At 38.3% G+C, this 13826-nt stretch overlaps 1 protein-coding gene across 35 annotated transcripts in view; it reads left to right on the top strand.

Moving 5' to 3' along the window:
• The window catches only part of LOC143667738 (ral guanine nucleotide dissociation stimulator-like), a 58883-nt gene extending 48149 nt beyond the window's left edge, over positions 1–10734 (top strand). For 34 of the 35 annotated variants that reach the window (XM_077142302.1, XM_077142416.1, XM_077142412.1 and 31 more), the window contains one exon: positions 1189–3555. The gene's annotated coding sequence lies outside the window, so the exon portion shown is untranslated. Of the gene's footprint in view, positions 1–1188; positions 3556–9808 lie in introns of those variants that run through there. The other variant, XM_077142364.1, reaches the window with a different exon arrangement.
• Positions 10735–13826: the final 3092 nt, after the last annotated feature.

Genomic DNA, 13826 nt, shown 5'->3' with positions numbered 1-13826 from the left:
CTCAGGGCCCAAAGTGTATCCCCTACCACTTCCATCTCCTGTTCATGTGTCATCCCTGTATGGCCCAAGCCCTGGAGACCTAGTGATGTACTGCAGAATTGAGATCCAAGACAAAGGCCTCTCTTCTTGCCCCAAGATCTCTGCTGGCAGGGCACCTTCTAGCCAGGATGGGCTGAGTTGTGCATCCCAAACAATCATGGGTCTATGGACACCAGTAGCAAATATTAACTTCCATGTTTTATGATGCCAAAGCAAAACAAAATCCTCTTGATCCCCTTTGGAGGCTCCAGGGACCCAACTCATATTCACTGCAGTGACTCTTAGTCAGGCAGCCTGGGGCCTGGGCCTGTGGAACAGTTACTCATGTGCTCTCTGCCTGTTTCTCATTCCCAGTGGGAGAGGAAAAATCTCCATGTGAGAGCGCAGAGCCTCTCCATATACTATAAGAGTAACTTTATTATTATTATTATTATTATTATTATTATTATTATTATTATTATTATTATTATTATTGGTGAACTGATCATGCCTTCTCAGCCATTAGCCCAGGGGATCAATTCTGACTCCCAGAACATTATTTCCTAAATCCTCCCTTATCTTCCATCAGCATTTTGTTGAGATGAGCAGAGTAAGTGGGACTCCATCTTTCAGAAAAGGAAATCAGATAAGGCAGACAATCAATTGAGGCAGGAGAAAGAAGTCTGACCAACATTGTAGTACAGCACTCTCTAGACCAGAGAGGCAGGTGGCAAAGAGGATCAGAGAGGAAGTGAGTGCTCATTTGCCTGTGCTTGGCCTGCCCCGGGCCTCAGTTACCTTTTCCCCAAGAGTGCAGTATTCAGGGACATCTGCATCCTAGAATGCTTCTTATAGCTCCTACCTCCCCATTAGTGAAGACATCTAGCACTTGGCCATAAGGTGTGCTGGTGGGAGGACCCTCTGTTAGCTCTAGCCTGAGATTCCCAGGGGTGCAGTCAGAGTCACATGTTAGCAAGATTTGTTGGGTTCAGTGCTTCTTGAGCTTTGCCCTTGGGCATGCATCAGTCTAAGGAGTCTTTGGTGGATCTGTAGCTGAACTGAGTGATTCATGCCTCTGGGACAGTCTGACCTTGTGTGCTGCACAAGGGGTGGAGTGGTTTGGGAAACCTCATGAGTACAGCTGGCTGTCCCTCTGTCTGTCCCTACCAGGGCTGATGTTTCCTAACAATTCAAATATCTTCTATGGCATGGATCCTTCAGGGAATTATAATTTCCTTCTAACAAAGTGGACCCTCCACATGGGGAAGAAGATGAAGAAGAGAACCCACTCAAGCCTTCTTTGCTGGAAGAAGGGGCTCAAATGGCCAATGGGCTGCTTCTAAGTGGCCCTGATGCCTGCTGGCCTTATGGTCTAACCCTGCCTGTCTCTAGCTGGTTGGGTGGCTTAGCCATCCCCAGTGAGAATAGGCCAGGCCAGGTAGGCACTCCCCTGCCACCAGCCACCCCGGGGCCTCCCTCCCCCAGGCAAGTTCCATTCCTGAGTCTTTCTGCCTGCCTGGCATGGACGCTCACCTGGACATTGTGAGCAGGCTCACCTAGTCATCGTGAACCACTCACTGCCTTTGTGGGCCCTGCATTCTCCTAAGTATTTTATATAGTGCTTTATGTTCTGCTAAACCTTCCCCCTTAGGCCTGCCTTCCCCCAGATGGATTAGCCTACAACCTCTCACCCAATCCCTTGCCACCCATTTTCTCCTGCCTTCCCCAAGCATTATAAAAGCCCACATTCTGTTTGTTTCATGGAGGCTGATCTAATGCTTTCTCCAGTCTCCTTACTAGACAGCTAAACAATAAACTTTTTCTATTCTCAAAATACTTAGTGACTAAATATTGGCTTCAGTCTACATCAGGGTGGTGAGCTCACTTTTGAATATTAAGGTGTCAGAAGCAGAAAGAATGCTGGATTGGTTAGGGTGATAATTTGGTAATAGCTAGTTGTCAGTTTAGGATGTTCTAAGAAGACATGGGGAAAATGCTCACATGGGAGCTGAGACTCCACAAATATTGCCATAGAATATTTTTTTGCCCTTTCATGAGAGGCTTGTGGGCCTGATTGTGATATTGTTTTTCTTTTACTGCCTGATTTTTTTATTGATATATATTCACATACCATGTAATCATCCAAAGTGTACAATCAATGATTCACTATATCTTCATATAGCTGTGCATTTATCATCGCAATTGACTTTTATTTTCTTTTTGCCTGTGAAAAATAACATATATACAAAAAAGCAATAAATTTCAATGCATATCACAACAATAAATTGTAGAGTCTCTCCTTCTGTTAGGTCAAATGGAACAGACTTCCAAGTTTGGTATGGGTTGTAATTTCAAATTTTAAGTTTTTACTTCCAGCTCCTCTAAGATACTGGAGACTTGCATTTCAGAACTTATCAGGTCCAGGGACTCATCTGGATGTTGTAGGTTTCTGAGAAGTTACCCTAGTGCGTGGAACCTTTGTAGAATCTTATATAATGCCCTAGGTTTTCTTTAGGATTGGCAGGAATGGTTTGTGATATTGTTCTTATAAGGCCTAGGAACTTAAGGGAAGGTGTCTCACAAGTAAGTATCACTATCGCCAGCAATGAACTGAAGGGGAAACACTTCTCATGAAAAACTTCACATGAAAATACTCTCAAAGAAAGAATCTGTTTCCTTTGCAGGAGCTGACCCTGGCAGTTGGGGCTTTTCCAAACATTCCATGGAATGGGCTGTTGGGGAGAGGACCTTGGAGGCTGGACTGAGATCTGCTTGGAGGGGACCCTGCACCCCTAATTAGGGCTGGTCCAGACATTCAGTCTCCTCCTGTGGGCCATCCCAACCTCTTGTGATCCTTGCTACATGCAGATGTCTATGTCCACTGTTCTAGCCTCCCCCATAAGACTTGCCTCCCAATACTACCCTGATAAGCAACAGCAGGAGAGAGTCCTCCAGGACCAGGCAGAATATGTCCCTAAACAGCAAGTATCATGGAGAAATGCAGTCTAGGAGGACTCAGATACTTCTACTCCCATGGAAGAAATAGGGAAGGGGTATTGATAGCTTTGCCCCAGGGCTGCTCTTGGTCTTGGCCTGTGCAGAAGCTCTTCTAGAAGTTGATTAAAGATGCAATATGGGCGATTATTGAGCTGGAAAACCTTAGTTTTACTACCAAAACTGGGTTTAAAGTTTAGCTTGGTTTATTAGCAATCCTACTAAAGCTTTAAGAAAGTGGAATAGAAACTCCAATTACATTTTCAGAAACTGATCGCCACTCACTCCTCCACACCCAACCAGAACAGATTTCTCTGTTCTAGTTCTCCTCTCTGAGGCAGGTACTGCCATACCCTGCTGACACTTTTGACTGGGAAAAACCATACAACATTGTTGATGTTCTCACTTTAAATTCATGTCCACTAACTTAAGAGGTCCCTTAATATTGTCTGGTAATCAGATACTTTATTTCCCTGACCCACCCACTCTTTCATTCTCCTAGGTGACTATTTCATAACTTCTTTCCCCTGAAAATTCCTTGATCCTCACTTTCAGTTTCCTCATTTTCATATCATTGAAGTTTATGAAAGTAGTAAAAGACAGACATTGGTCCAAATTTTTTGTTGTGCTTTCAAGTTTGTCCTCACAAGTTCTAGTTGATCCTTTTTCTCCCCATTTTCTGCCTCACTCTCCTTTCTGACAGTCATATCAGCTGACCTAAAGTGAGTATAGACTCAAAGCAGGTGCATAGGCAACAGTCTTTCATAGACCCATTTTTAAAAAATGGTGGTAATGTATTTACTATATATATATAGTATATACTCACAGCACGCACATCTATAAAAATATAATAATTTGCCATGTTAACCTTTTGTGTGTGTGTGTCTGCTGTATGGCAAGGGTCACATTTTCATTCTTTTTTCCATGTGAGTATTCCATTTATTTTGGCACCATTTATTGAATTTTTTGTTTTGTTTGTTTTCTCTTTGTTTTGGGAAGTGCATGGGCTGGGGATCGAACCCAAGCCTCCTGCAATTTTGTGATGGGAGCACAATATTGAAAATGTAATTAATATCACTAAATCATACAGGTGATGGTAGTTAAAAGGTGAAATTTTATGTTGCCACAATAAAAATTAAAAAAAAAAGAAAAATATGTGGCATGTATACCCAATGGAATATTATTCACCTGTTAAAAGGAATGAAGTTCTGATACAAACTGTAAAATGGATGCAGCCTGAAAACATTATGCTAAGTGAAAGAAGACAGACAGAAAAGGAAAAATATTTTATGATGCCACTTAGAAATATCTACAATAAGCAAATTCATAGAGACAGAAAATAGATTAAAGGTTACTTAATCAACTTTAAGGCTGAATAATATTCCATTGTGTGTGTGTGTGTGTGTGTGTGTGTGTGTGTGTGTGTGTGTGTGTGTGTCTTCATGTGTTCCACTGGCTTGAAGCTTTTTTGTGCCCCAGAAAAACCGTGTCCTAATCCATTCTTGTTCATGCAGACCTATTGTTGGGTGGGAACTTTTGATTATGTTGTGTGCTGGTTTGAATCTATTATGTACCCAGGAAAACCATGTTTTAATCCTGACCCAATCTTGTAGGAGCAGCTGTTTCTTTTAATCCTGATTCAATATTCAATATGGATATTTGGGATTAGGTTATCTCCACAGATATGTGGCACATCCAGTTGTGAGTGTGATCTTTTGATTAGATGGAGATGTAACTCTATGCATTCCTGGTGGTTCTTGATTAGTTTACTGGAGTCCATTAAAAGAGGAAACATTTTGGAGAAAGCAGAGCTGACATAAATGCTGACACTTGGAAAGCAGAGACACAGATATTTGGAGATGCTTGGAGCCCAGCAGATATCTCCATGAGATGTTAAGCAAGCCAGAACCTGGAGAGAGCCAAGGGAAGCCAAGGGATGAAAGCCATCCCAGGAGAAGCAAAATGAGGAACCCCCATACTAACAGAGGCTGAAAGCAATGGAGCCCAGGAGCAAGGGACCAGCAGATGCCAGCCATGTGACTTCCCAGTTGCTAGGGCTGTTCCAGACCCATTGACCTTTCTTGAATTAAGGTGTCTTTCCCTGAATGCCTTAGTTTGGACATTTTCATAGGCTTAGAACTGTAAATTTATAACCTATTAAATTCTCTTTTTAAAAGCCAGTCCATTTCTGGTATATAGCATTCAAATTAAAACATATTGTTTCCACGGAGATATGGCACAGCCAATTCAGAGCCATCTTAATCCCTTTACTGGAGTCCTGTATGAGGAGAATAAAAGACAGAAAACATAGAGAGAGCTCAGAGCCAATACAGAGAGCAGTGAAGAAACCAAGAGAAAAATTCAGAGTGAAAGAGATACCCCAGAGACACTGAGAAGAGGCATTCGGGACAAAGAGAGCTCAGAGAGGTGTCTCTGGAGAAGCAAACAAGGACCCATAGATGAAGAGAAAGCCACTGTAAACAGAACCTGAGAGCAATGTAGCCCAAGAGCAAGGGACCAGCAGATGTAGACATGTGTCTTTCCATGTAATAGAGGAAACCCAGATGCCAGCAGCCTTTCTTCAGCATCAAGGTATCATGAAGTATCCCTACTTCATGATAAAATAAAACCTGATTTTATTATGAAATATGTATATATATATATATATATATATATATATATATATATGTCAATAAATTTCAAAAGTACATTTTAAAAAGTAGTTATAGAACAGATTTCAGAGTTTGGATGGGTTATAGTTCCACAATTTTAGGTTTTCATTTTGGCTGCTCCAAGACATTGGAGACTAAAAGAAATATTAATATAATGACTCAGCAGCCATAGCCATTTGTTAAATCCCATCTTCCCTGTTACAACTCCTCCTCCTCCTTTGATCTTTCCCCCAATCTTTATGATATTTGGGCTATGCCCATTCTAACTTTTTCATGTCAAAAAGGGGTGTCACCAGAATAGAATGGGGGATGAAACTACCTGATGTTCTTGGAGAGTCTGGGCCCTCTGGGTTTCTGGATTTATCTGGCATAAGAACCATCTGGAGATTATAGGTTACTGGAAAGTAAACTTAGTGCATGAAACTTTCGTAGAATCTCAGATAGTGCCCTAGGTGTTCTTTAAGGTTAACAGGGAAGGTTTTGGTTGGGGTTTAGCAAACGATGGCAATTAGCAATATCTACCTGAAGTTTGGGTAAGAGTAGCCTCCAAAGTAGCCTGTCAACTCTATTTGAAGTCTCCTAGACACTGATATTTTATTTTGTTACATTTCTTTTCCCCCTTTTGGTCAGGAAGGTGTTATATATATATCACATTTTGTTTCTCTATTAATCTGTTGTTGAACACTGTGCTAGTTTGAAGCTGTTATGCATGCCAGAAAAACCATATTCTCTTCCTAATTCATCTTGTGGGGTCAGACCTATTATTCAGGGTGGAAACCTTTGATTAGATTGTTTCTATGGGGACATTTCCAAGAAGAAACAAAAATAGCCAATAAGCATTTGAAACAATATTCAAACTTATTATTGAAGCAAAAGTTTTTTCACCTATCAGACTGGAAAATTTTTCAAAAATACATAGTATCTAGTGTTGGCATATTGAAGAAAAGGATACTTTCCTATATTGTTGCACAACTTTTTAGAGAGAAAGTATAGATTTACAGAAAAATCATGCAGAAAGTACAGAGTCCTTATATACCGCATATACTCTCCTCATGTACACAAATGTCCCTATTATTAACACTTTGCCTTAACATGGTACTTTTGTTATGATTGATGCAATGACATTATTATAATTATACTATTAACTATAGTTCACAGTTTACCTTAGGGTTCACTTTGTTGTATGGTTATGTGGTTTTACAAAATTTTTATTCTGGTAACATACATACAACCTAAAATTTTGCCCTTTTAACCACTTTCAGATATAAAATTCTCTGGTGCTAATTGCATTCACAGTATTGGTACACCTTTTTGTGGGCAGGTTGTGTAACATCTACCATAATGCAAAATGCACATGTATCATTTGTCTTTGGCCTATGGCTAGCAGAAAGACAGCAACAGTACACAGCCATACCAGAGAGAAATAATTTGGGGGAAAGATAAGAGATGAGGGGACATTTTGATTTGATATTTGGTGAGGCTATGCTTATCAGTTCTTTGCTTCCTTGGACCAATGAAAAGTTCTCTAAAATTGAGAGTGGTGCTGATTGTACAACCAAGTGAGGACACTGTAAGACATGATTTGTTATTTTTGACATTATCCATGATGCTAAATGGATAGAGGGGGCTGAAGGGTACAATGACTGAGAAGTGATGGAATGGCTACATAAAGGAATGCCATGGTGAGGCATGCAACAAATTGAATGAACTTTTGGGGACAATGTGCTTTACAAAATAAGCCAGAGACAAAAGAACATGCTATGGTCTCTTTCAGAAAATGCTCATAGGAAAATTGGAGCCTAGATTTTAAGGTCTTATAGCAGCCATACTTAGTCTGAAGTTGTAAGTGTATGTCTAGATTTTGAACATTGAGTTATATGTGTATTCTGGTATTCTGTGGAACTTTGAGTACCTCTGTGGAACCCAAGATTCAGAGCTGGAGCTCTGCATCTCTGAAAGTCAGTATTGCTACATAAAATAATATTTAAAATAACCAAAAAAGAGATTATGTTTCAATTAGGGATGGTTGGGGCAAAGGTACATCAGAATACAAGGTAAAAAGATGATAGTGTATGTACTCTAGAGCTTCACCTACTGTATGAGACCAAAGGCTGAGAGGTTTGTTATGTATAGAACCTAAATTGTATGTAACACACAATCTAAATCAACCTGTCTGGATAGTTCAATTAAACAACCCAAATACATGGAGCCCAGAACAAGAATGAGAACTTGTAATTCTCTATAGCTTAATGTAATACTGGGAGACATCCCAGACAATGGTGAGCTGATAATTGAAAAGTATTGGTACAGTCCCTTAAGGGACTGGAGAAAAAAAATGGAAACATTATATTTTTCCACCTGGGAAACCCCTGGTACATTCTCAAACATTAGGGACTTCTCTGGCATAAGAACCATCTGGAGTTTACATGTTTCAGGAAAGCAAACTTAATATATGAAACTTTTGTACAGTCTCAGAACTCCTAGGTGTTCTTTAGGGTTAACAGGAATGATGTTATTTGGGGTTTGACAAACCATGTCACTTAGCAATATCTAGCTGAAGCTCACATAAGAGTAGCCTCCAGAATAGGCTCTTGACTCCAATTGATCTCTCTTAGCTGCTGGTACTGTTTTGGTTTGCTAATGCTGCCAGAATGCAATATACCAGAAATGGGATGACTTTTAAAAAGGGAATTTATTAAGTTACAAATTCACAGCTCTAAGGCGTAAAAATGTCCAAAGTAAGGCATCCAGAGAAAGATACTTTGACTCAAGTAAGGCCAATGTCTGTCACATGGGAAGGCATGTGGCTGGCATCTGTTGGTCCTTGTTCCTACTTTCATTGCTTCCAGCTTCTGTTACTGGTGGGGTTCTAGTTTGCTAGCTGCCAGAATACAATAAACCAGAACCAGAACAGCTTTTAAAAAGGGGGATTTAATAAGTTGCTAGTTTACAGTTGTAAAGCCAAGAAAATGTCCCAATTAAAACAAGTCAATAGAAATGTCCAATCTAAGGCATTCAGGGAGAGATATCTTGGTTCAAGAAGGCTGATGATGTTCAGGGTTTCTCACTGAAGTGGAAGGGCACATGGCGAACACAGTCAGAGTTTCTCTCTCATCTGGAAAGTCACATGGTGAACATGTGATAGCTTCTTCTACTTGCTTCCTGTTTCATGAAGCTCCCTGGGAGGCATTTTCCTTCTTCATCTCCCAAAGCCACTGGCTGGTGGACTCTGCTTCTTGTGGCTACGTTGTTCTGCTCTGCTCTCTCTGAATCTCTTTTTTTCTCCAAGATGTCTCCTCTTTTATAGGACTCCAGAAACTAATCAAGACCCACCCAAATGGGTGAAGACATGCCTCCAGCTAATCCAGTTTAACAACCACTCTTGATTAAATCACATCTCCAGGAAGATGATCTAATTACAGTTTCACACATTCAGTACTGAATAGAGATTAGAAGCAATGGCTGCCTTTACAAAATGGGATTAGAATTAAAACATGGCTTTTCTAGGTTACATACATCATTTCAAACCAGCGCAGGTGGTTTCCTCCCTAAGCATCTGTGGGCCTTCACTTAGCTCCTCCAGGATGCAACTCTGGTTTCTGAGGTGCTTAGCATCTCCTGGGAAGGTACACAGCAACATCCATGGGACTCTGCATCTCCAAGCGTCCATGTATAGGAATCTGCTCTTTCTGTTGGCACTCCAGGTATCTCCAAAAGTCTGTATCTACATCAGATCTGAGCCTCTGGCATTTCCTGGGCCCTCTGCATTTCCAAAAGTCTGCATCTACATCTGCATGTGCATCTGAGGTTTCATCAGAATGTTTCCTCTTTTAAAGGATTCTAGTAAACTAATCAAGATCCACCTTGAATTGGTGGAATCACATCTTCTAATAAAAAGTCCACACCCATACTTGGGTATGCCATATGGAAGTAGTGTAAACAAAAGTTCACACCCACAATTGAGTGGGTCAATCTCCATAGAAACAATTTCATCAAAGGTTTCCACCCTAAGCAATGGCACCGCAAGATTGGATTAGGATTAAAGCATGGCTTTTCTGGGGTACCTAGTAGTTTCAAATCACCACAAATACCTTATTTTGTTACATTTCTTTCTCCCTTTTTAGTCCAGAAGGCATTGCTAATGAAAGGCCCTTACAGACTGGGAATAGATCAAAGAAGAAGGAATTATAACAGAGAAGACAGGATTTAACAAACAAGTATGACTGCCGAATCACTATAATGCCCATTTTTTCTATGAGGTTGTCTTTTTCTTATCATTTTGTTGGAATCTGTTGTATATTAGGAGTATAAACTTTTTTCCTATTGCATAGTATGCAAATATTTTTGCCTAGTCATCTGTTTTTAATTTGTTCATGGAAGACAACACTTTAAATCAGAAGTTCTCTAACTTTAACTCTAGGTTTCAACTTTATTAGTTTTGAAGGGTTGACTGTTGTCATCTTCACTTTTTGACTCAATCAGACTGACTTAAAAAGTCTGTGCCAGAAGCTATTCTAAAAGACTTGTGATGTTTAGGTGAAGCCAGAAGACATTTGAATCTTATGATAATTACTCTGCTAATTAATACATTATAAATATTTTATTTACAAAGACACAGACTCTTGGATAGAATATATATTATGGAAATTTAATATAGAATCACTGAGAACATCTGAGAATACTTGTGCTTTCTTTAATGTATAGACAAATCTAAATAATTTTGTTATTGGGTTTTCATAAAAAACAGTGGAATATGGGATGTAGCACTACTCGGTCCCTCTTTCAAAAAAATCTCAGATGAGTGTGTCCATCAACCCTACTAGGGAATTTTTCATACACCAGACATTGTGTTTTGAATTGTGGTAGTTGTACATGCATGAAATCTGTTAAAAGAAGAAACAGCAGAATCATTTTATTGCTAGTAGTAATAAAGTGTAGCTATTGTATTTTGGCTTTTCAAGTGGTCCTGTTTCTTAATCATGTTCTACAATGGATTAAAATTTCCAAACTGGGATAAAATGACGATTTTAAAATTACATTTTTAACATTAATGCACCTGTAACTAATGACCCCATATAAAATTATTAAATAAATATTTTTATAGTTCATGCTGTGTATAAATACTTAAATCTCTCTGGATTTCTATTTACATTTCTGTGAATGAAGAAGTTACACTATATGATTTCTAAGACACCTTCTAATTCTAATATTGTTCAGTAGAATAATCAAAAATGGGTTGAAAGGCTACTCAGGCAGGGCTTCCTCATTCCTGAAGTTTCAGTAGGTCCTCCTTAACTAGAATACAAGATAGAGGTTCACCCTGGCTGATTTTAAAAGAAAACGCATTTTTACTGAGAAATCTTCACATTTATACAGTCCATACATAGTGCACAATCAGTGGCCCACAAAATCATCACCTAGTTCTGTATCATCACCATGAGCATTTTTAGAACATTTGCATCACTCCAGAAAGAGAAATAAAATGATAAAAGGAAAAAATGTATACATCCCATACATCTTACCCCTCCATCTTATTTCAAGCTACCCAATTCATTTTACCCTTTAACTCCCCTATTATTTGTGTATTTCTATCCTTATTTTTTTATTCATCTGTCTATATCCTGAATAAAAGGAGCATCAGACACAAGGTTTTCATTATCACAGTCACGCTGTAAAAGCTATATTGTTATACAATCATCTTCAAGAATCAAGGCCACTGGAACACAGCTCAACAGTTTCAGGTACTTCCCTCCAGCCACTCCAAAACACCATAAACCAAAAAGGGATAGCTATATAACAGAATAACCTCCAAGATAACCTCTTGAGTCTGCTTGAAATCTCTCAGCCACTGAAACTTTATTTTGTCTCATTTCTCTCTTCCCCCTTTTGGACAAGAAGTCTTTCTCAATTCTGTGATGTCACCCTGGCTGTTTTTAGCCTAAAACAAAGGCTTATTGCCTGGCCTCTGGGTACCACTGGAAGAAACTTATGTGGTGAGAGTGCATGCAATTCTGTTAGTTCCTTTTCTTTCTTTTTTTCAGTTTGCCCTCCCTATTCTTAACTGTGGCTTTCTTTTACTTGTCTTCAGCTAGTCTTATTATCACAACATATAAAATACTTTATAATCTACAGGAGATCATATTCACCAAGGACATATTTCTTTTAATTGAGGGGCTATGTGTTTAAGAATCTATAAATTCATATCTTGAAGTTGGTCATGAACTCCAATTTAGAAATATGTTTGCATAGATTAATAATCAGATTTAATACAAGGAACATTAATGATATGATCCTGGGCCCTCACTCTGAAGCCATGGCAGAGAACTTGGACTGGCACCAGTAGTATGCTGGTAAATGTTCAACAATCAGCTCTTTGGGGATTGAGAGGAATGCCTGATTTGTAGCACTTGCCAATTTCTGGGGTGTAGATACTCCATAGAAAATTTCAAGCTGCCAACGTGATGGCTTGCCACTGCCAATTCTAAAAATTCTTAAATTTCTTTTACTATATCTGCCAAAAGGCTTTCCCATGAAATAAATTTATCTTTTGCACCTACTTATTAGGAAGGGCATCCATATACTATTAAACTATAAAGTAATCACAAATCACAAATTAAAGCAAAATATCCTAAGTACATTCACAGATGAAACCACTCTTTTTTTTTAAATGTAGACTTTTCTGATTTATTAATTCATTTGTGGTAACTGCATGCTCAAATTTCTTGTTTTTTAAAATTATTGTGTTTGGAAAAAAGTAAAGTAGCATATAACATGATAAAAAATACATTTAAAAATATCTCTATTGAGATATCTTCATGCATCATACAGTCCATCCAAAGTATATAATCAATGGCTCACAATATCATCACATAGTTATGTATTCATCACCATGATCATTTTTTTCTACCTTGCTCATTATTGTTTAGGTGTTTGTTTATTTATTTATTTTATCCTGGAGGTTTTTTTAATATATTTTTATTACAAACAATGAACAGACATACAAACATTCTTGACATACAAACATTCTTGACATACAAACATTGGTGAAACCACTTTTGAAGAAAATACCACTGTATTTTGGTGGGTATGATAAAACTTTTGGATGGTGGTGATGTTAGCACTGCATTGTGGATATAATCAACATGGCTGAATCGTGTATTTGAATGTGGTTAAAAGGGGAAATTTCAGTTTATGTATGTTACCAGAATAAAAATTTAAAAAATCATAATACTGTACAACACAGTGAACCCTAATGTAAATTATGAAGTATAGCTAATAATATGATTATAGTAATATCTTTCATCAATTTTTGTAAGGTTACTACACTAACACAAAGTGTTATTGGGAAAACTGTGTGTGTGTTGGGGTGTGTATGGGAACTCTGTACTTTCTGCATGATTTGTCTGTAAACCTACAGAAAACCTACAAGTTTTCTAATAAAAAAAATTCTGTACATTTTTACCATGGTGGATAAGATTCATTATGACTAAATGGAAGGCAAAACTGATAAAATGACCACAGTACCATTAAACTAGAAACAGCAAATGTTCAAAAATATAGTTATTGAAAAAAATCCACTCTTGGTTCAAAGAAGAAATTAAAATTACAACAACAAATTGGGGAAAGAAAGAAAATTAGAACACCATATTAAAAAATGGTGTTAGGAGCTTCAGCTTTCATTCCACAGCGTTTAATATATGCAATTGTAAGCTTCTTGTTTTGTAAGTTTTCCCTGGGTAAGCCTGTCCCTTAATTCATACTCATAATGTTGTGGAATTTATCCTGAACCCTGATGTATAATAGGTGATGATTCTGAAGGAACTCAGTGAATATGACCATGGAAGATACATTAGCCTGAAAAGTCCTAGATTTGGATGCTTATAGAGGTCAATTCCTGAAATGAGTAGAAAAGAAACTGGCCTGGTTGGGACTAAGGTAAATTAGAATGAAGGGTAAAGGATGATATTATCTGTGTTTTAAAATTTTACCTACTATATGAGACCAAAGGAGGACATGATTATTTGTCCAAAACTTAAATTTTCCATAGCACACAAGCTAACTTAACCTTTCTGCATAGTTCATTTAAACAACCTAAACACATGGAGCCTAGAATTGGGAATGAGAGCTTGTAAATCTGTATAG

The sequence above is a fragment of the Tamandua tetradactyla genome, chromosome 2 (genome assembly GCF_023851605.1).
Source record: "Tamandua tetradactyla isolate mTamTet1 chromosome 2, mTamTet1.pri, whole genome shotgun sequence".
NCBI lineage: Eukaryota > Metazoa > Chordata > Mammalia > Pilosa > Myrmecophagidae > Tamandua > Tamandua tetradactyla.
This window is presented reverse-complemented; position numbering and strand designations above follow the sequence as displayed.